Genomic DNA, 11,696 nt, shown 5'->3' on the forward strand with positions numbered 1-11,696 from the left:
CGACGAAAGCGAGATGATGGGTAGTTTGGTGGTGAGGAAGCCGGTTATTGATGCCACTAACCTGGGCTTGGTCCTAGTGGCTAAGCAAGGATTTGATGGTCTTGTTGTTGTCAAGCATAAACCAGGTGCAAATTATCAGGTTCGTTCTGCTAGGGAGCTTGCAGCTACTGTAGCACCAAAACAATCTCCTAACAAACAGTCTCTGAGGAAGACTAAGCCAAGAAAGAATTCCAAGGTGAAAGGTGGTAAAGCTACTATCTCTGACCCTAGGGAAGGAGTTGGTAGATGTTTGATTTTTTTATGGTTGGTGTCAGCAAGGCTAAGCTCTGTGTAGGTACGTAAAAAATGATTTTGCCTTGGGGGGAGAGCTGTTACATTGATATTAGGCTCACTTAAAAGCGAGTTTCAATAAGTTTCTAATGAGACTCGTCTTAGAATAGGATTTGCCTGAGTTTGATTACAAGTTCTGTTTTCTAATATATTACAAAAAAATGTCACTTTGAGACTTATATGACTCAAAGAGAAAAAACTACTGAAATGGTTATTAAAAAATATATATATATGATTATTTTTCTTGTGCTGTATCAAATATAAAATAAAAGAAACATATGGTTATTTTTATTTTTATCAAATATAAAAATATGGTTATTTTTTTTTATTAAAATAACCATATTTAAGGTCATTTCTAACCTAATGGCCTTATGAGAACAAGAAATATTTGGTGGCCTTAAAGCTAAAGAAACATTGAAATATGCACTTATCTGTAATTTTCTCTATTATATTGTATTATTCTGGAATTTATGCTTGGATTAATATATAATTTTGCATTTTAAAAAAGAAAATATAAAATCAAATTCATAAGAAAAATACAGTACAGCAATATAATTACCTATAAAGAAACTTCAAACTTCAATATCACCTAAGAAAATCGGACCCAAAAAAAAAAAAAAAAACTACTAAAAGAAGCGAAGAGGATTGAAGAAGTTAGAGTAGTTATATGGCTTCTAATCCTTGTCTTCTATTTATGAATTTATGCTACTTAGTGGGCGAGCGAAATAAAAGTAGCCTAAATCGTGAATATAGGATTATAGGAGAGCAATACAAGCGTTGTGCTCACGCGAAGTGGTGGAATGCTACAAGCTTGATGGTGAGAGTTTGTTCCGTTCCTTTTATTTTATTAGAGATTTTCCAAAGATTATTCAAGGGGAAATGTGCATTCTTTTTATTTTATTTTGTTTACTGGAGTTTTATCAACGAAAAGATTTCCGACTATTATAGTAATACTAGCCTTTTTTTTTTGGGAAAATTTTGCAAACTGTACACCAAGTAAAGGCCACTAACAATTTTTATACATCAAGTTTCAAACCGAGCATTTCGGTACACGAAATCTAAAGTCCTACCCACTATCCGCACACGCTGTTAATGACGTCGTTAATTTGAGGGGTAATATGGTCTCTTCATATTTTCACTTTGAGCACCGGTTCTCTCTCTCTCTCTCTCTCTCTCTCTCTCTCTCTCACTCACTATGGGCACCCATCTCTCTTCCCCCCCTCTCAATCCCGATCACCTCTGCAATTCCAAGCATTACCATCAATCCACAGTTTTTCACTTCTGCTGAATCAACAACCATTATCATAATTCTCCCAATCTCAATCCAATTGAAGCTCAGATCCAACAAAAAGGTCCAAAATCAGAGCCACCCTTCCTAAATCTCCAGCTGAACCCTCTAATCCCAATCCCGGTGTTCAACAATAACTCCAGGTTCTCAAGTCAAGCTAATTATCCCATTCATCACAAACACCTCCCTCCTCTTCCACACATTCACACTCCCAATCTCTCCTTTCTCCTTCACCTTACTCCTCACAAAGTCCAAGAGCACGTACTGCCAGTCCAACCCATCCTATCGCCGGCCCAATTTGATGGGCATTAACTCATAAAGTCACCGCAGCGAGAACTGCACCATAGACGCGACCCGGTTCGGGTACACATTTGGATACCCCTCGTAACGGTGCCGAGAGCTGTTGAGGTCTTCTAGGGAATTGATCTCGGACGGGGCTTCGGTGAAACAACGCAGTTTGGTCAAGGCGAGGACGTTGTAGGTGAAGTAGATGAGGTGGTCGTGGGGCTTGTTGAGGAGGGACTGGGCTCGCGCGACGGCGACCTTGTCAGAGCTGCGAGGTGGAGGATATGTGGGCGAGTTTGGTGGGTGTGGATTTGGAAGGTGGAGGAGATGCGGTGGTCGTCGGGGTCATAGAGAGTTTTCTGGGTTTGGGTATATGGAGAGAGAGAGAGAGAGAGAGAGAGAGAGAGAGAGAGAGAGAGAGAGAGGATCCGGTTTTTTGGACCAAAAAAAGGCAGAGTGAGAGAGTACTAAATTACCCTTTGATAAATGAATTATTACATAAGAGTTAACGGCGTCATTAACGGTGTGTATGGATAGTGGGTAGGACTTTAGATTTCGTGTACTGAAATGCTTGGTTTGGAACTTTATGTATAAGAATTATTAGCGGCCTTTACTTGGTGTACTGTTTGCAAATTTTTTTTTTTTTTTTGTTCCCTTCTATGAGTTCCATCCCATATGTGCAGTAACATCGGTGGAAGTTATACGTTATGACACGGAAAATAAAAAGTGGTTGTCATGATATCAAACCATATATGTCGTGACATATCAATACATGTCAAATCTTGTCAACATCATTTTCTATTATAAAAACTATTGTGTCATAATCTTACCACTAAAATATCGAACATTTTAGGACATCTTTCAAGTGAGAGCTCGCTAAAATATCAAACTTTCTATTTTTTATGATTTTTCAAAGTCGTACACTAGGAAAATCAGTAACAAAAATTTGATATTTTTGAGTGTCTACACTTGCAACAAGTCCTAGAAATCATGCTTTATCAATATTGAAATTATGGCAAAAGACAATTTATATAAAAAGTTGTCTTGACATGATTTGACACTCATAGCATTCTAGAGCGTCAAAATATGTCAAACCTTAATTATTAACACTATTCTTTTAATTAAAATTATCTTATGTCATAACCTCACAATTGGTAGAATATGATTTGTTTAACATGTTCCCACTTATAGCAATCAAAATTATCGAATATTTATTATTTTCTTGGTTTTTTGACTTCATAAAATCAAAAAAAAAAATAATAATAAGATCTAAATTTTTGAGTTCTATTAGTTTGTGAATTGCTTAAAAATCATCATTTTTGGGTGAGAAGATTTTAGTGAGAAAATTAGAAGATGCAATTTTGACAAAACAAAAATAGCGTGCATACGTAGTCCACTTTTTTTTTTGTAGAAATCATGATTTTGGAGAAGAAAAAAAAATTCGCAAAATTTATGGAATCCAGTTTTCACGGAGTTTGAGAATGAACATTTAAATTTTTGTTTCGTTTTCAATTTGAAGTTTTGTATTTAATATTATAAATTAAATTATAGGGTTTTTGTCCATTTACCCTAATTCTAGGGATTTTTTTCCCACTTACCCAATTAAGTTTTTTTAATTACCTCTTACACATGAAGACTCTAATAAGGTATTCCCAAATACCCAATTATTTATTTTATTTTATTTTTTTAGACTATTTTACCCTCACCCCTTTGTTACATAGAGAGAGCGAGAGAGAGAGAGAGAGAGAGAGAGAGAGAGAGAATGGAAGAGAGAGAAACCATAAGAGACTTCGCCGGAGTTCGGTCATCGGTCGTCAGAGTCCAGTCATCGATTGCCGGATTCTGAATTCCAGTCACCAGATTCCAGTCACTGGTTGTCGGATTTCGGCAACGATCTCCGGAATCCATTCACCGGCCGCCACCACCGGACTTCTCTAAAAATCTCGCCGGATGTCCTCAAAGAAGTCATCGGAGATCTCATAGATTGCTAGAAAGGTTTATTACCCCCCAATAGACCTCTATTGCTCCCCAATAGAACTCTCAGTCGCCAGAATAGGAACTAATCTCTCCAAATTTAGACAAATAAAACTTTGATTAAAAAAAAGAAGAGGAGATTACATCAATTCAAAACGTCTATGGGGGGGGCGCAATAGACGTCTATTACCCTCGAATAGAACTTTTAGTCGCCGGAATGGGAACTAATCTCCCTAAATTTAGACATATAAAACTTTGATTAAAGAAAAAAAAAAGATTACATCAATTCAAAACGTCTATTGCCCCCCAATAGAACTTGAATAGACTTCTATTGCCCGAATAGAACTTTTTTTCTTTCCTTCTCGGCCTTCTGCCCCCATTTTACCAATAATAATAATAATAATAATAATAATAATAATAATTCTGCACTTATTTTACCAGAAAAATGATCTGGGCACCCAGAAAAATGATCTGGGCACCCACTTCCTCTTCTCCTTCTGGTTGCAGACCCGAGACCGGAGTCGTCTTCAGTAGCGTCTTCAAGCTGACTTACCGGAGTTGCACGAAGTCGCCACCAGCTGCACGGTGAAATCTCCGGCTGCACGGACTGGGTCAATTTGCCGTCAACTTCAACTCGGTCGACTGCCAGCGCTGATGACTTGTAGGCCATGGCAGATCGAGGCCTGGTCCTGGACATGCCGGCATCATTGGAGAGAGAGAGAGAGAGAGAGAGAGAGAGAGAGAGAGAGAGAGAGAGAGAGAGAGAGAGAGAGAGAGAGAGAGAGAGAGAGAGAGAGAGAGAGAGAGAGTGGTTGTGGCTGTGGCTGTGGCTGTAGTTTAGTAATTAGGTTGAGGGTAGAATAGTCACTTTACTTCACATTGGGTTAGTGGGAATAAAAATCTGTTGTTGAGGTGAGTGAGATAATTTTTGCTCATTTTGGTGCTTTGGATCAATGACCCATTTAGATTAAAGCTTAGTAACAAGTTAGAAAATTAGGATTTTTTTTTTTGGGGCAACGAAAGACAGATCCATGGATACTCTAATGGTTAAAATGATGTCATTAGTGTTAGGATGAAAGGTTAAAGCCTAGTAACATGTTAGAAAATTAGTCTTTAGGAGATTCTTTATCTTGGCTCATTAGCTATATTGGAGAACATATTTAGTTTTCTTTTTTTAAATTAATTTTACCAGCTGCACCAGACTCCTAAATGGCTCTTCATTTTAACTTTTAGCAATCTCTCTCTTTAATATAGAAAGCAAGATGAGGCTCTATTATTTTTGTTAATTTAAAACATTCCTTCTAAGTTATTCTATGTAATCTACAAATTCATTCAAATTATTTTTTCTTCATTCAATAAACAATATAAATTCAAATTGAGCTAAAATATAGAGAACTGATCATGCATACGTATTTTAAAAATTGCTAGCCAAAATGACTTTTTTGGCTATTTTAGCTAAAATTTGATTAAAAAATGCTAGCATTGCTAAAGATGCGGATGACACTAATGGCTAAAATGATGTCATGTAACATGAATCACTAATACATGAGCAACTCCAACAGCTTCTCTATAATTTTTGTATTATAGGGAAGCAAAAGTCAAAACTTTAAGCAATTTTTCTTCTTCAACTCCAACAGATTCCCTAGTTTACAGCAATCTCTAAAATCTCCAAATTCTTCCTTAAAATTTTAGAGATTGCTGTAAATTTAGGAAATTTTGTTGGAGTTGCTCAGGTAGGTGTACTATAGAATTTTCGGTTCATTCAGCCGTGTAATAAATAAAAAAAATAAAGTTTTTTTTTCCTTTTTAAGTTCGGATTTTCAACATTCATGAATAACGATTAGCCGATCGTATCAATTCCAGTTGAATTTAATTTATTTCCTAATACTGACCGCAAATCTGGATCAGAATGATTCAATTCATTAATAGGCCTTTGGCTTTAATTTGCAATAAGCAATTAATATATAGACCGACTAACTAGCTAGCTGCAGGTTAATTTGTGTTGCTGTCCGATGTTTAAATGGGCTGCACTTCGGCTTAGTTAACCTTTTGTGTAATTAGCCGTCTAAATAGGTGACAGACAAGAGAGTAAATGAAGGTTTGCCTCGGTCCTCTGCAACACATAGCTCAGCTCAGCTCAGCTCAGTCTCACTGGGTTTATATATATTGCTGACCTAAACCTAAAGGACCACTCTACACGGTATATATATTGTCCACTGGTCCTGATCATCATCTTCCATCTCTGCCATCCTACAACACCATCACACAGGCATGCAGCATGGACCATATATTCTTAATAACCTAGGCTTTACTAGCCTTCTGATATATACTGCCTCTTTCGCTAGGTAGCTAGGAAACACACAACCCAAAGCCAAAGCCATCTCTTTCTCTCTTCTCAATTAGTTCAAGTTTGGCAGTTCATGACACGCATCAGTGGTGGTAAGAGAAGCAGCGGTTAGCAAGTCAGTAACCCTAACACGCGTGTTTTGACATATAATCTTTGTATCCTAATGTTAACTAGAATCCTCTCTTATTTCATATGATTTCAACCCCATATGCAGATCGATATGGAAACTTATTTTTAAATGAGGCTTTGCATAATATATAGTAATGAGTAACCTTTTCTTTTGAAAAACTTTCATATATCTGCTAAGTGTACAAACCGATGGTCACCCACCTATTGCATGCGTTTTAAGGTAAAGCGAAATTGAAAGGTTGACAGAGACCCCCAGATAGAGGATTTTACTTGAATATATATATATATAAGAGGTAGGTGACTGGGTGGATTTCTAGCTAGTACACATAGTTTTACTGTTCTGGTGAACCCTAGCTTTTACCTACTCTTTCCTGTTTTTGGGGTCAAGTTCATTTACAGTACTAGTACTAGTAGCCAGTGGAAGTGACAAAATTGAGCTCACTTCTTTTGTAGCAATACTGGACCACTTACTGCTAGAACTAGCTAGAGCTCATATTGGCAATGTATTTTTACCGTAAGGGGGGTCCTGCATAAGTTTCTTATTAAGGACATAGTTTCATATATTTAGGGTTTGGTAAATTTTTCTGACCAAACCTCAGCAAATCGGTAGCTAGGGGTTGCCTCATCTACATTTTGAAAATTGAACTCCGGTTTTGGTCCTAAAACATATATATGCATTTATAACAATTAATCATAATCATTTTGTTGGATCCAATAACGCAAGAGGTGGATGGTGTAGGCTTAATAAATCGTAATTATCCAATGATTAAGGGCCTAGCTAAATAATATACTGACAATTCATAATTAAAGAAGCATATTATTAATTGTTGTCACTTAAATTAGTTGCAAATTAACTACATTCGCATGGACCAAATAATGACTTGTTCATCTAGTCATGCTCTAACCAGAAACATCCTCAACATGACGCGATGAGTGGAAATTGGCGGTGACTTTTAACAGTGGTATTATAGCTATTATCCGCATCCACAAGTATAATGGATGAGTTAACTTTTTTGTATATATAGTTATATATATAAACAACATAAAGCTAACTAGTCTAGCTTAGCTGCTCCATAGTAAATGGGTATATTAACTAGCTACACCATCTAAAAGGTTATGTTGGCCTTGTCCATAGTAAATGGGTATGTTGGCCTTGTCCTTCTTTGCACATAAGTTGAGCTTTATCCCGTTAAAATCGTCCACACAAAAATAAACAAAAAAGACAAAAACAAAAATTTCTTCCCGACGAAGTTATTTAACATGTAGTAAAGTTGTTTTAATGCATAACAATACATTTTTACTCAAATAAGAAACCTATTTACTTTATGTGCATGCAGTTTCAAGATTTTGAGGCTTGTGGTATGAACTAAGCAAACTAATAGTACAACAAATTCACTCGGGCGAGACATGAGGTACAACAAAAGAGATGTTATTAGTGAGAAGAAAAAAATGATTACTATGGATCAGTAACTTTATAGCAGACTTAGTTCAAATGTTATTGATCTGCAGTTGGTTTGACCACATTATCGATACAAGGATAGAGCTAGAAAGTTACAACTTGTAAGATTTTGGATGTTTGAGAAGATGCTTAAATGACTTGATATATAGGATCCTTCAAGTTGAACTCTAATCAAGAGCATTTAGTCAATATATATATATATATAATCTGACTTTGATTATAATTGTGATGCAATATGCTTTGTTCTACCTATGCCCTCTTTTACAAGTAGACGTTCTCTTGTAGCATTAGGTAAAGACACTTTCTAAGGAGTGCGTAAAAAATGGAAGGGAATATATTCCCTGATGAAAAATCTCAAAACCAAATTGTGTATGCTATCTTGTTTGTTTGTTTAGAAAAGAAATTTATCCCACATGAGTTTCTAAATCAAAAAAGAAGAAAGATATGTATATGAAATCTCCGAAAGCATCATACATTTTTTATATTACCAGTTGACATCCGATTCCAAAGGTTGGTTGCACTTGATGGTATATATTGCTATCATCATCACCCCAAGCTAGTGTGTCTTGAAAACAAAAGCCAAAAAGGGTTTCGAAGGAAACCATTACAATTACACTTGCTTTCTCAACAAATACAAGTCATTTTCCTGTATGCTATATGTCAGTATCATATTTCTTTTCTCTCGTATCTTCGTTTTTCACCTTCCTTAACTTGAAGAGCATCAAAATTTTCCAATAAATGGTATATTATGCAGCAGCTGGCATCAATCAAGTTGCATCACTACCAAGAATTCACCAAATGGAAAACTTTGCAAAGGAAAAGCTATTATCAATGTGTTGATAAAAGAAGCTTAAATAGAAATGAATTGAATGCATACTGCAGCTATAAACATTTGGAATTAGATAGAGAGAGATGCTCTTTTTTTTTCCCTTTTTTTTTTTTTTCCTGCTTCATGTTTATGTGTGAAGCATTATATATGCAAACACATAGGTGTATGTAAACATGCAAAATGGTCCCAAAGTTTAAAGGGTCCCCTACTAGTTAATTAGTCCCCAACCTAGAAGTGAATTTTGATTCATATAAATTGAAACACAAACTCATTGTTCACTAATGTGTCTGCAAAAACTGCATGGGGTAGTAGTCTTGGCGTGATAATATTCAATTTAATTTCATCATTTAATTGGGACCACGTAGACCCTCAGCTCTTACATCATTTTGCTTAGCTTTTCAGCCCACCAACAAAAAAAGAAAAAAGAAAAAAAAAATGATAATTCCCAGTTTCCCACAAGCCTCGGCCTTAGCCTCTCTATTTATACCCTCCTCATCTCCTCTATCTTTTGCATCCATCTAACCCTAAAAGCCTCTACCCCATTCCAGAGTCTAAAGCTTCCTCTCCAAATTCGTAGAGGAGAGTCAATTGGGGCAATGCTTTCTTATATAATCATGCACAGGTAATAGTTGAAGCTGCCAGCATGATCTCAACCTCTCTCAGCTTTCTGAGGGAAGATCAGATCATGCGGTAGTTTCACCTGTTCTTTGGAGCATGAGACCAATCAAAACCCTAATTCAAAACCCATATATCCCTATCTAGATTTTAATTCCCTACTCAAAACCCTAGAAAAAGGTATGTCATGAATCACGATCTCTTGTGTCAATAATCGTGGGAATATGTATGTGGGTTTTATGTTTTGTGGCCTGTGTTAATTACTCGGCGTCTTGGTTTTATGTTTTCTTCTTGGTGAAAATTTCTAACTAGACGGAAATGTCAACTGGTTTGGGATTTGTTAGGGTTTCGAAGGATAAAATTTGTGTGTCTCCTTCACGCAGTTCGAGGATTTCAGGATCCCCTGAAGTGTACTGGTGCTTTGGTGATTGAGCCAGCTGCTAGCTATGGCTATCACTGATCAAAACTCAGTAGTGACTAACTACTCTTTTTGATAATTAACCTGGTGCAATCAGTGGTATGTCTCAATTTGACATATATGTTCTGTTATAATCATAGATTTCCAGCAAGCTGCAGTTTATCTATGGTTGAGATTTATAATACCTGTGGTACATATGGTCTGCAGGCCTAAAATCTTTACCTCTTAGTTTGGAAATTATTGTCCTAACTTACACATCTTAGTTTGATATGGTGAGATGAAGACCTTACTAGGGGTGTGTGCAGATAGAGTCAATTTTATTGGATGATTCTGTTGGGTTTTTACATGTGTTGGTTACTCAACTCTTTTGGTTCTCCTGAGAAAGAGATCCAATTAGAAGAGCTTAGTGGCACAATATGGTAATTGAGACCATAGAATGCTTCAGTTGAAATATGATCCAAAATTATAGCTCTCTGCCTCTTTTTTCTAATCTCAATTTATGAAATTGTTGGTGCAACATTCAAGGCAGTGAATCTGATTTAGCCTAGAGACTGCATGATTTTAGAAGAGAGTACAGTGGATGAGCGGATCCTTTGGGTCATTAAAGACGGAGCCAACAAAAGAAAAAATTGCCAAATTTATTAGCACTCTTTGGCCTTTCTGATCATATTTGCAGGTAGGATATGCTCCCTTTCGGCTGATAGAAAGTTGGATGGGAGAATGTAGCATTACATGTAGATTGTATTTCTGTTGATATATATCTCAAGTAACTCATCTTGTTCTTCCTCCAAATCTTATGCATGCATATGGAAAGCAAGATGAAAGATCTTGAATAAATGTTTTGGAGTGATTAAACCATAATTTTAATTCGCTGTAATATGAGACGAGTTGCTCTTGCCCTACTTTCTGAATGCAAGTAGACCACATTTCAACAAAATCTGAAAAGTTTGAGTTAGAAAGATTTCTGTGCAGTTGATGTAATTTCTGGACTGTGAACCCATGTGAAACACTTCAAATTTTACAAGGAAAAATTTACAACCTCTCTTTCCAATTTCCATTAAGAGTTGTTGGACCTTTGGAACTCTCACCATCTTTTGGCACATTGTAATGTATAAATGAAAAAGATTCTATATATGGAGTTTTCTGATTTTGTTTCTAACATCTAGTGTTTGATTCTCCCAATTCTTTCCCAGCGCTTTCATCTGTCAATATCTTTCAGGAAGGACCTTCAAATTTATTAGATAGTACGTCATGAATAAAACAAACAAGATTGATCTTCTTGTAACCAGGTCATAAGTTTTCTCTTTTTCCGAAGTATGTGTAATTTGGATGGATTACTTTATAAAGAACTAATCCAAAGGTCATTATTGTACTCGTTAATAGAAGGTGGCGAAAGAACTGAGATTGGATATATACATAGGAAGAGAGATGTTTAATTGGTTACCTACTTACCGTGATTATACACATTAATGTGTATTTTTTGTGCAAATTAGTCAAATTATCCCTAACTTTTCAATTTCAATCAATTGCATCTTCATTTTTCCAATTTCTACCAATTTACCCTCCATCGTCAATTTGAGGCCAAGTTTTTGTAATTTCGTCCAAATTTTTCATCCAAATTTATAATGCATTTTGATGTGTTTTTTACTTCTAACAAGTTACTTGGAATATTTTATCAATAATGTAAAAGTGTAAAATAACAAAATTTATCATCTTGCGGTGTAAATTATGAAAAGATTAATGATAAATTGATGGTAGGGGGTAAACTAGCAAGAATTAAAAGGTGCAATTATCCAAATCAAAAGTCATGGGGTAAATTGACGTGTGTAGGAAATGTTAGGGGTAATATGACTACTCTGCCTAATAATTTTGTTTAACATCTATTTCATAGAGGTATATTGAATTCACTCGATCCAATCAAATTATAATTAGATTGTTTTGGATTAAATTTGAACACTTAGCATGAAAATTGTGGTCTATTTTTTTTTTCTTGAAAAGGGATTTGGGTTCCAAAACTGAAAG

This window comes from Rosa chinensis, chromosome 4 (genome assembly GCF_002994745.2).
Source record: "Rosa chinensis cultivar Old Blush chromosome 4, RchiOBHm-V2, whole genome shotgun sequence".
Lineage (NCBI taxonomy): Eukaryota > Viridiplantae > Streptophyta > Magnoliopsida > Rosales > Rosaceae > Rosa > Rosa chinensis.